Raw genomic sequence first — 11,998 nt, forward strand, 5'->3', positions numbered from 1 at the left:
TAATGTTATTAAAACTGAACTATTGGCTGGTTATTAAAGTTACAGACCAAAGCTCTTTAATTTGGATTGTTTAATCAGGGCAAGTTCAAATATGCTCCTGGAAATCAGTCTGTCATGTGTCTTTTTGCAGCTTTTTTTTTTCTATTTTTCACAGTATCTTGTGTTGTTTGCTTTGAATTATATTTTTTCCTTCCATTTGTCTAAAAAAGCAGCAAAGGGTCACAGAGATATCTTCATGACTTCTGAAAAACTATTAATCATGACTGGTTCCTTGGAGGGAAAGAATTAGAAATTAAATGGTGGTGCAACCTTTGTCACTCTTCTTACATTATGTTATTTTAAAACTTTATATGTATGAGAAATAAAATCTGTATAATAATTTCTCAAAACTGTTCCAGTGAGACTCAGGAAAATTGACGTCTCCCAAATGATCCTCAGCATTCAGTGTAATCAGTGTACGGCCCAAACCAGATGAATAAAGATATATTATATGCAACATCAATACGATATCCCCATTAAACAAAAATAGATAATAGTTAAGAAGACAAATTTGGAAATTTAAAAGGTCTTTGGGTTACAGCCATTTTTATTGTGCAGTGATTTAATGCTTTCAAATTAAAAGATCTCAGAATTTCACCTCAAACTGAACAATGAGGTGAAAGAATTGAAGCACCTATATGGATGCAAACAAGAGTTAAAAAAAAACAAAAAAAAACAGGCAGTGTTGCAAGATTTTTATTGGGAGCAAGAATGTATTTACACTGAGCATTCAGTACAAGAAAAGCTATTTAACTCTTTTGATTGTAGATGTCAAACCAATGAAGTGGAGGAGAACGGTATTACAAATTCAAAAATTGATTATCTTATTTGAATATTATTAAACCGAGATTATGAAAATAGCGATATATATATAGGGAGCAGTGTACGATATATGATTTTTACTGTTTGTTCAATTCAATTCAAAGGAAAACCCTCAATAACAAAATCCTTTGTTGTTGCGATCTTCCACCTCTACAGGAAAAATTCATTTGTGATTCACTTTAGAATTGTTCCACATTAGAAACATAAAGCATTCTCATCTACATAGGACTGAAAAACAGTAGTTTCCTGAGCCCTCTTCTTCTGCCTCCATATGAATACTTATGAGGAAAAGAGAGCTCTTCTAAGAGCCAACCACAAATTGAGATTAAATTTAAGATGATTAGCTCTGAAAATTCAACAACAAAGGGGCTGCATAAGCTGTGTGTTAGCTTTGCTATGGGGCAGGCCTGTGGCTATGAGAGGCTCTCGCTCGTGTACGAGGGGATGGTGCTTTATCATGTAAAAAGCCAATTAACTGTGTTTTTAATTACATTTCTCATGGTATGCTGTGTGAAGCTTCCAATCGTCTCTGCAGACCTTGCCCTGTTGTCTTCTTCTTCTTCTTCCTCCTCTTCGAAATAGCTGAGGAGGAGAAAGGAGCCTGGGATTAAAGGATGGAATAACAAGAAGCATTTGCGTGCAGCCAGACAAACCGCAGGACTCTGCTCTTTATCCTGGCACGTTACCCACAATTTCCACTTTCTCCAAGCCGTTCTTCCTCCCACAGTGACCGCAGTGTGAAACCTGAACTGAGGAGTTACACCTGCTTTGTCTCTCCTTCATCCATGAAACCTCAGCCTCCTCACGTCTGATCAGGAATGAGGATGAGGTGAGGTGCGCAGAGATATATAAATCCTTTTCACTTGTAAGTAATTAGCTCTGAGGCCCCTGCAATTTGGTGTAGCTGACACAGACACAGACAGACAAGCCTCTATATGGAACAAAACAGGAGGAAGTTCACTGATTTCTCTATTTATACCAAAGCAAAGGGATGCATTTAACTAGTAGGGACAGCCTTAGACAAAGAAAGCACATTCATTTGGAAGAATAAGAGATATACATTCCCCTTCATGTAATCTTTGCAAAAATAACATTTGAGTTATTTCATGGTCCATTTTTTGAGTTACCGTATTTTTTATGTAATGTTTTTTTTCCAGTGTGGGGGTCAATTATTGTTTGGGAGAAATACTAAAAAATATATTTACCTTGACTTTAACATCTTTGAACAGGCAACATTCTGTAGTTTGTCCTTGATGTCTACTCTCCTTAAATGACAGCACCATTTCAGGTTCTTCTGCATGTGCAAAAACAGTTTCAGCTGCAAACTGTTTTAGGTGCAAAAGCACCTGTATTAACAAACTACCACAACTGCATTAGAATCCACATCAGCACTCCTCACTGCAAATCAATCCAGCTGCAGCAACACGTAAAAGAACAGACTCACACAACTGTATCAGAGCCTGTAAGACCTCCATCTGAAAAAAGGCTTCAACTGATACGGCAGCTGATATGACTTCAACAGGACCTACAATGACAACTGCTAGCACCGCAAAAGAAACAACACCTGTAACAAAAACCTACGACAGCAGAAGAACTTCTAACAATACCACAAACTGCATCAGTTCAAACGTCACCTCTGACTGCATCTGCTACTACTGGAACACAAGCTAAAGCACATGCAAATGCAAACTGTATTAAGTTAAAACAACAACTGCAGTGATGAACGGCTACAACTGCAACACAACCTGCAACAACACCTGAATTTACAAGCATTTACTTTGGCAAAACCTACAATAACAATTCATGTTTTGATTTTTTATTTACACACATATGATGCAGCTCCTGAAAGGTTTCCTATTGTTGACATGTTCAAATATACAATGTGTTATACAGTTTTACAACAATTAAACATTTTTTTTATTTAAAAACTTTAATTTGATAAAACTGGATTTGAAGTGATTCAACTAACCTAATTTAAATAACTCGATTGAATACTTAATTTATGATCTGTCAACAGATAGTTGAAGGTAAAAAGATGTCAACGTCTAGACATCTGTCAACTTAAAACATTGAGAAGCCTTCTTAGTCAGATGTCTGTTGCTGTTTTTCATGGATCTTCATTCATGGATGCATATTCCTCTGATCTTACACTCAGTGACCTTGCTTGTGAACGTGACACAGAGACTTTCTCAGGTAATCCCACCCCCCACCCCGCTCACACTCACGCTCACAGACAAGCAGAACTCCAAACAAAAACTCCCTTGGGTCAGTCAGTTCTGTTCCTTAGGCAGCCGATGGGGGCTGGTCTGTAAATGTTGAAAAACCGGATTCTGACCATACACCTCATCGCTGCCCACCCCTTTCACTCCACACACACTCTCCTACTCAGAGTGCTGGGGTCAGAGGTGCATTCTTCATGTTGAACATAGGCAGTTTGTGATGTAGAGTTCATTTCTGCGACAGGTGAAAAGCCCGGGGGCAGGCGAACTCCATCACCTAACCGCCGGAACAAAGTGTCCACAAACATCTGCAAAAAGTCTACAAAACTAGCAGAGGTTCTCTTTATTGTGTTTCATTTTAAACAACTGAACCTAAGTTTTCTATAGTTACCATACTTAAACTCATTTACTCCTTCTCTAAGAGCCAAGATTAATGTTTTTTTATTACAGCTGACAAGCAAACCAGCCACTTTGATACTAACTTTCTTGGTATTCAACAGCTAAGTTGTTATAGACTATGAATTATGGCAATGGGTATTGAAAAAAATACCCCCCCCATCCCCCCAAAAAAAGGGTTGACATTTTTTTTACTTCATGTAGCAGAGGCGTCTGCAACCTGCAGTTGAAGGACCGCAACCGCCTGTTTGTAACTTCTACAATGGCTCTTAATAGTGGCCTAAAATGATATAGAGGAGCAACTAATGTCGTATAATAACAAATACCATACATTTTGGTGTTTTTGAAAAAATATTTCATTTAATTTTCACATCAAAATGAATATGATATAAAATCCATGTTTCATCTTTATGAAATCTTTAATGTTTTCACCTTAATTTAAAACGTTTAAAAGACACATAAACTGTTGGTCATTTGAAATTGCAACAGATTTCCGATTCCAGAAATTGAATTCCAAAAAAAAAAAAAAAAAACTTTTATTTAAAGGTTATAAAATATTTGTGGCTGATTGGTTGTAGCCCCAACCTTTAGTCAACTCAGGGCAAAATGAATCTTTGGATTTGAAAGGTTGCAGACCCCTGACCCAGTGTGATCCTTTTAACAGTAAAATCTACCAGGTTCATGGTTGGTTACACATGTAATGTTACAAAATCAAGGAGTCCTGTATGCCAACCATAAATGTGTATTACAAACTAGATTCACTATTGGTAGGAAAGCACAAGTTATCAAAACTATCATAGAGGGCACTCTGCCTCTCCCAATGTGGGTTCTGCCCATTTCATGATGTCGACTTGACCCACTCCTGGTAATTTTTCTCTTCTTTAGGAAAGCTGAAGAAATTTTGAGTCTTCTTACAGCCAAAACTCCATTCTAAAAACTTAGATACTGGCAAAAAAAATTATAATTTGCTGACCTCTTGCAGATCAGGTGCACTTTTGCTGGGAATGATTGCTCTCTGCCTCACCATTCTGAAAAAGTGGATCCATTAATAACTGTACATGTGAGGCGCGGTTAAGGTAGGTGCTTCTTGGAGGAAGCAGGTAAACGCTGCGCTATGTTGATCTGTCATGGGAGACAGGGAGAAAGACACTCCCAGACATGCATGGAACAATCAACAAATGATTCTGATGAAGGAATGGCTTTTTATTACAGTTATAAATACTAATAGTTATATTTCCAAATATACAATTCTTGCAAAGAATACTATTTTGCTACAAAAGATTTTCTCTTAAATGAGTATTTTCTGTAAACACAAAGCTCTCCAGGAATATCATATAAATGTGTTCACAAGCTAAAAACATGTAGATGATTTCTACAGCTCCTTCATTCCAGCTTCTTTTAAATATAACAGCCAATTAGATAAAAAGCTTGCTGTTGAAGAAGAAATCCCAGTTGCATTTTTGTGTTAAATAAATTTTTTTTATATAATTTTCTCACCCCTCGTGGGGTGGTATGTGTCTTCCTCAAGCTCGGGTCCTTCTACCAGAGGCCTTGCAGGGAGGCCTTGAGGGTTCTGCGGAGTATCTTAGCTGTTCCTAGGACTGCACTCTTCTGGACAGAGACCAAGGATGTTTTACCTGGAGTCTGCTGTAGCCACTCTCCCAGTTTGGGGGTCACAGCTCCCAGTGCTCCAATTACCACTGGCTGCTTTTACTTCAATTATATATATTAACTTATATATAATATATATATTTTTAGTCTAAGTTAATTTAAAGCAGATATTGCTACCTAGGTGATATCAGAGTTTAACTTGGTGCAAATGGATGTGGTCACATGAGATAACGAGACTGATGGCAAAACAATATATTTCATTCTGCTCAAAAAGAACCTCAGAAAATCACCACTGCATGATCATTTTTCTCCACGATGGTGTGATTTGGTACAGTATGTCTGTGCCGTCTGCTCTTTCCAATGATGTGATGTTAAAATTAATGGGTTTTTTTTTTTTTAGCTTGTTCTGCAGAACAGTAACCTGCAATAAAACAGCAAACATGCAAAGTCAGACCGAATTCTTTTAATCTTATCCTGTTGAAGATAAAGAGTAAATATATTTTAAAAAGTGCAAAAGAGAGAGGGGGGGGGGGGGGGGGGGGGGGGTCAAACATGACAACAGTGTTTGTCAATAACCTTTCTGTCCTGAATTGGTAAAATGTTTCAGAAATTTAAAACTGTGTTTTAAAAGATCCTTGTAAAATGTGGTTAGGGTTTAAGGTTTAACAGTCTGGCTGATTTGGAACATTATATTGACTATTGGTTCAATTGTCTTAAGGGGTCTGTTTGGTTTACTCATAATGCAACCATTTTTGGCATTTACTTAATAATATTTATTTACTTTAACACAATTTTTTCATGTTAGCAGCAATAACCAAATATGAATAAGGGTTGCATTATTTTTGTGTGGGAACAAAAAAATAAAGAAATGCTCAAAGATCACAGCTTAATTTTTGAGTTTTCTTTATGATTTTTAAGGCTCCCTATTTCTGTTGGTTATGTTATTAATACACATCTGGAAAAGGATACTGTTTAGCCTCATTGCCATAATATCTTATACATATACTGTAAAGTTTAAATAATTTTTACAAATAGAATTATATTCATTGTTGGACAAAGTAAAAAAAAGGGTTACATTTTTTCCCTTACACAGTAAAACATACAAAATACAAGAAAGGTTATGGTGATACTCTGCAAAAGAGGAAACTAATTCAGGCAGTTCAAGAGAGATTAAAATAATAAATAGGTGGTTTGTTTAGAAAAATCAGAAAGTCTTGAGTGGACTGCAGTGATACTGAGTAATAATCAGGTTTCCATCCTCTGATTGTTCAGCTTGCTGTGATGTGTGTGAGTGATACGGCAGAAAACGGGTCGGGACAAACAGGACAAAGCTACTAACCAGCAGGGTGGGTGAGTGGGGTCCGGTTGATGGGGCCCGCTGGTGCCGAGGTCGTGGGATCAGAGGAGGTCACGGAGGTGTGGGAGTGTCTGCTCGGACCTCTGACCTTTGTGACTGAGGCTGCCTATAATCCTGTCCTCAAAGAGTGAACGGACATAATGGGGAGCAGATGAATGGAGTTAAATGGTGACCATTAGGTGGATCTGTGTCGCTATTCTTCTTGTTTGTTTAGTTCAGGTCAGTCTCATGATTTTGGTGCAGCCAGGCGTATGATGGAGGGGTCTGCTTGAGACGCATGAAGAGGAAAACGGTTTACACTGGACACGTCTGTCCAGCCTACCTTAAAGAGGGATAAATGATACGATGGTCATTGGTGGTTCTGGAAAAAATGCCACCCCAGGCGACACCCTCCTTGTGCTTTCCCAATTCTGCAAAAATATAGTTCATAATATTACTTACTGTTAACAATAGACAAAAAAATATATATCCAATAATATACATTTATTTAAACAGACTGATTTAACTCCAAATCTAATTTATAAAATGCCAAGAAAACATTTCAGATGCTGTATTTTGTGGGTTAAAATTTTTTCCATAAATTTCTGTCCCTTAAAGAGAAATCTATTGAAATCCACTCTGATAAATCTGATATTGTCTACCTTAACATCAGCATTAATACATGTCTGCTTAAAAAGGTATTGCTCATTTTTTGTGTGTGTGTGCCGTCCCTCTTCTGCTGCATCACAGGCTACCCAGAGCCATGTTCTCCATATCAGGTTCCAACACTGCCTATTGTGTCTGAAGCTGTACTTTAGTTCAGCCGGTGCAGCACTTAGCTTTTAAATTGGAGTATGACTCTTTTTTGACTACTTACAGAGAAAAGGGACGTATAATTATTGACAATAGACTGTTTTGATTCCCAAAACTAAAACTGATATACCCTTTATTAGTTTGGATTTATTTGTAGAATTTAGTTGAAAATAAAGTCATTTTCAAAGATTATTCTGTTACTGCTGCATTTAAGTTATACTGTACCTACATAGCTACTGGAGCTTTATGATTGGTTGATGGACACAATTTCATTATATATATATTTTTAACTCAGATCAGTTTAACCAATCAGTCTCTAAAGAAGAATCTGATCTAAAAATTCAGTATTGCTACCTTGCAAATATTTTATTTTTCTAGAACTGCCAAAAGTTGCCTGTTGGTTTTGCAAATTCCACTGGTTCTCCTCGGTGTAGCTAGAACATCGCCAGTTGGTTTTGATTCCATTGTCAGAACCAAATTTCAGTGTTTGATATAAAAGAAGTGCTACAAAATAGGTAGCAGATAGTTGCTCCTCTGCATTTCTCTTAGCAGCAGTGTCTGATGAAACAAAGAATCAGATTTAGAATTAGAAGTGCGTTATTGTCATGTAGTGTTTTTACACAAACGAGGAAGTTTAACATGACTCAGCTGCTCATCCTGCCAGCTTCTGGTTTTTAGAAGCTCTATATCAACTTTAATTCCTTCAGGTTTACCTATTAAGTATCTAACACCACCTAGTCTTCTTGGCACCAGTAGAGTAACCTGAAAACCACCTTGTACATTTTTAGCATTACTTTTTTTTATATGTCAGAGTTGGTGCAGCATTCTAACACCAGGTGACAAATGTTAATGATAGTACCCTCTGAATTTCTGATATATTTAATTTGAGGAAGTGTTCTGTTTTATAACCAGTTTCATTTTCCTTTGTTTCCATAGAGAACAATTCTTTTTAAACGTCTTTTAAAGTTAAGTTCTTTTTGATTCCAAAAGGTCTTACAGCATGTTCTTTAGGCCCTGGCTTTTAAATCGGTCCAACTCCAGACCAGTTTGGTGTTGGGTGTTTCTCTGGCCTATGGATCATTTAAGGGATCGAAATAGGTTTTATCTACTGCAAAACTTCTATTCATGATACTTCCAATCTGCTGGGTTTCCTCAGTTAGAGGCATATTTAACCAATAATCTGAACTTCAAAGCACTGTTTGAGGTGTAGGAACAATTTTAATGAATGTATTTGACCTTTAATCTGTCTGTATGACTTGACTGAATTAATTTTGTACCTTGAGACAGCTTTTGTTAATGGAAGGTTTATAAATTAACTGAATTGAATTGTAAAAATGCAGCTTAACAAACAATCTGTTCAATTTTTTTTATTGATAAATAAACAATTTGTTTATTTATTACATTAGCCTTTTAAAAAAGAGAGCTTATTTATTTTGTGAACGGTATAAATTTTGAAAGAAGGTAAAGCAGGGTATGACAAAAAAAAACTAAATCTCAGATCCAGTGAGCTGATTGCCAACTATCAACGGATACGATGGGTGATCTACAGAGAAATGGGTATTCTCTCAACTTTAAGACATCAAACATAGTCTTTTTTTCAATGCTTGTGGATTTTTTTCATTTTGGTCTTGGATTTTCTAGAATTTGGTGCCTAGATCAGGTTAAAAAAAAGGAGATGTGTAAAATAGGCAGGAAACAGGAGGGACTATAACACATTTGAACTGATCTACACAAAATATTAATAATTCTGGGCTTGTATTAAACAGCTGCATAAGTGATGTTAAAACACAAATTATACAAGCATAAAATAAGTTATTCATATTCTTACTTGAGCTTCATATATCAAACAATTACATCAGCAAAAGATCTCACTAACCTAGATACTAAAGGTTTCTGAGAAAGATCAGAGCTTTGTGAGGTAAAAGTGAAAGAGGAGAGTGAAGAAAATTTATATATATATATATATATATATATATATATATATATATATATATATATATATATATATATATATATATATATATATATATATATATATATATATATATATATATATATGGGTGACTGGTGGTCTAGTGGTTAGGGCATAGGGCTTTGAATCCTGAGCTTGTGAGTTCGACAGACTCACTTTCATTGCTGTTTTCCATAGCTGCAGTAGAAGTAGCCTGCTATCCACATGCACTGCTTTACAGTAGCTCCATCCTGTCACCATTAAATGCACTGAATCCCGCCACATGGTGCGGTTCTGTGGGTGGACTACACTGCCCCCTAGTGTTTATTTTAAAGAACTGGCAGACGAATCGGTTTTTGAAAAGGTGTGATCTACCCGCAAATGCAGAGGAACTGGATTAATTTGTTTACGTAGTCTCTTTTTGACAGAAAAACAAAAATGAAACAAATAAGTTAAGGCTTTCAGGGATTAGTCTAATGCCTAATGTTGTTCAAAGTGCATAACTGAGAAATAACAACAAACATCAGGCATGTTCACTGATCCTCTGTGACCCTCCAGACCTCTTTATCTTTGGTTATCACCTGCTTCTGCAGTAAATCATGTTACTTTTCAAAATTTTGGTTCCTTATTGGCTAGGACTTTTTTACCAGAGAAGCAGAGTGGATGTCTGCTGGGCCTGGAAACAACGGGAGGCTGACACCTAACCAGGACAAAAGGCTTTGTGTTTAAGCTTTTTCGAGCATTGTGGCAGCTGGATTGAAGCAAAATACTACACTATGTACATCATAATGTATTTCTTTTTTTAAAAATAATCTTGACAATACAAACAATATCTCTTAAATCCATATTATTATAAATGAAGCCTAGGTGGAAGTCCAACTGAAGAAACTGAATACTAATTTACCTCCAACTCAAGCCAATCGGCTTTGTACCACACCTCCACAAACCCAAATCAGCATCTAGAGTTTATCTTAAAAAGTCTCCAAATCCACAACTCAGTCTGCTCAGTCTACTGGATCCCACAATGCAGCTTCAGCACATCGCCTGGCCAACCAGAAGTCCAACACCAGTTTCAGGCCTGGGGGGAAACAACCCTATTGTTATACTTCTGCTGATGCATAACTAAGCAAAATTCAGCGTTAATGTTATTAAGTAATTGTATCAATAAAAATTCTCTTTTGATTTTGGTGTGAGTTTTTCAGATTGAAATGCATTAATCATCGATTTTTATACTGTTCCTGATACCTATAGTGGTAATTGTAACCAGTGCTGGTGTGGTTTGCCATATAATCTATGAATACATGCTGCATGACAGTTATAGATTATTTCAACATTTTAATGATAAAAACCAAGTTGACTCAAAGTCTCCTTTCCAATGCCATTTTCGATACAGTGGGGGGCAAAAAACCTCAACAAAGTATAAAATAATACATTTTCAATCTCACCATTGAACATGCTTTAAATTTAATCCCAGATGATAAGTGTGAAAATAAATGCTAAATAAATCACCAAAATATAACAATTTAACAATATCTTATGGTTCTAAGAGGAATAATTATTTTAAGGAGTATAAATATTTTACAAATCTCAAATCAACAATTACAAAAATATGCAAACAACACTTTTAGATACAGATTCAATTGATTGTTTTCAGTGAATCAATATTCTTTGAGAAGCCTAGCCTGCAGTCCCTGAATCACTGACTTCAGCTAGGAACCTGTTTGTTGTGGTCCATTACCATCTCCTCCACATCTCTCCTTATGATATCCTCTTCTCATTCCCTGTCTTCATTTGGTCATCTGTGAACAGGACATGGCATTAGAGTTCTTTTCTTATAATAGATTTTCATCAAATGTTATCATAAAAGAGAACTTTTTGCAACATGATTAGTGTTCTATAGTCATTTACTGGGGGAAATTGACTCAAAAACATAGTTAAGAAATACAAAAGATGCTAACCAAAGGTTAGACTTCAATAAATTTCACCTATGAAAATTTGAAAAAAAAAAAAAAACATAGCAGGTCAAGCATTCCAATTAAATCTAATTCTTTTGTAGAATTTCCTTCTTTTGTCTCCAGAATGTTGTAAAAAAAATTCAAATACCCTGTCCAGGAGTGATCCTGAGAAACTAGTCCAAACATTTGTTACTTCAAGGCTGTATTGTCGTAATTCTTTACTATTAGGAATTCCAGAAACTGCAATTAAAAGCCTTCAATTGATCCAAAAGGCTACAGCCAGAGTTTTGATCAAATTTAAAAGAAATATCATATTTCCCTATCTTAGGACTTCACTGACTTCTTGTAAAATCCAGGATATATTTTAAAATACTACTTCTCACATATAAAGCCTGAAATAACCCACCAGATCTGATGTTCCTGACAGACTACTCTACTCTAATAGTACCAGGTAAGCTAGTGGTTGAGAGAATTTCTGAGAGGGCGGCAAACTTTTAGTTATCAGGCTCCTCTCCTGTGGAACATCTGTCAATTTTAGTTCATGAGGCACACACCTTGTCTATTTTTAAGGATGGCTTAAAACTCTTCTTTTTGATAACATTTAAATTAAGAGTGGTTCAGGTTATCCTGAAATATCTCTATAGTTAGGCTTCTATAGGCTTAGGCTGCTGGAGGACACAGGGAACATTTTGAAATATAGTTTTTTCTTTCTCTATTCTTTCATTCTGCAGTATTTGTTATTTCATCCTCTGACTATTCTCACTCTGATTTTTCTCATCATAGCTTCATCTAGTCTGTTCCATCCTAGAGAGAAATATCAACATTGGTACTGCCAGCAACACCTTCAATTATAGGT

The sequence above is a fragment of the Cyprinodon tularosa genome, unplaced genomic scaffold (assembly GCF_016077235.1).
Source record: "Cyprinodon tularosa strain WSP-4 unplaced genomic scaffold, ASM1607723v1 ctg58, whole genome shotgun sequence".
In the NCBI taxonomy this organism is placed as follows: Eukaryota; Metazoa; Chordata; class Actinopteri; order Cyprinodontiformes; family Cyprinodontidae; genus Cyprinodon; species Cyprinodon tularosa.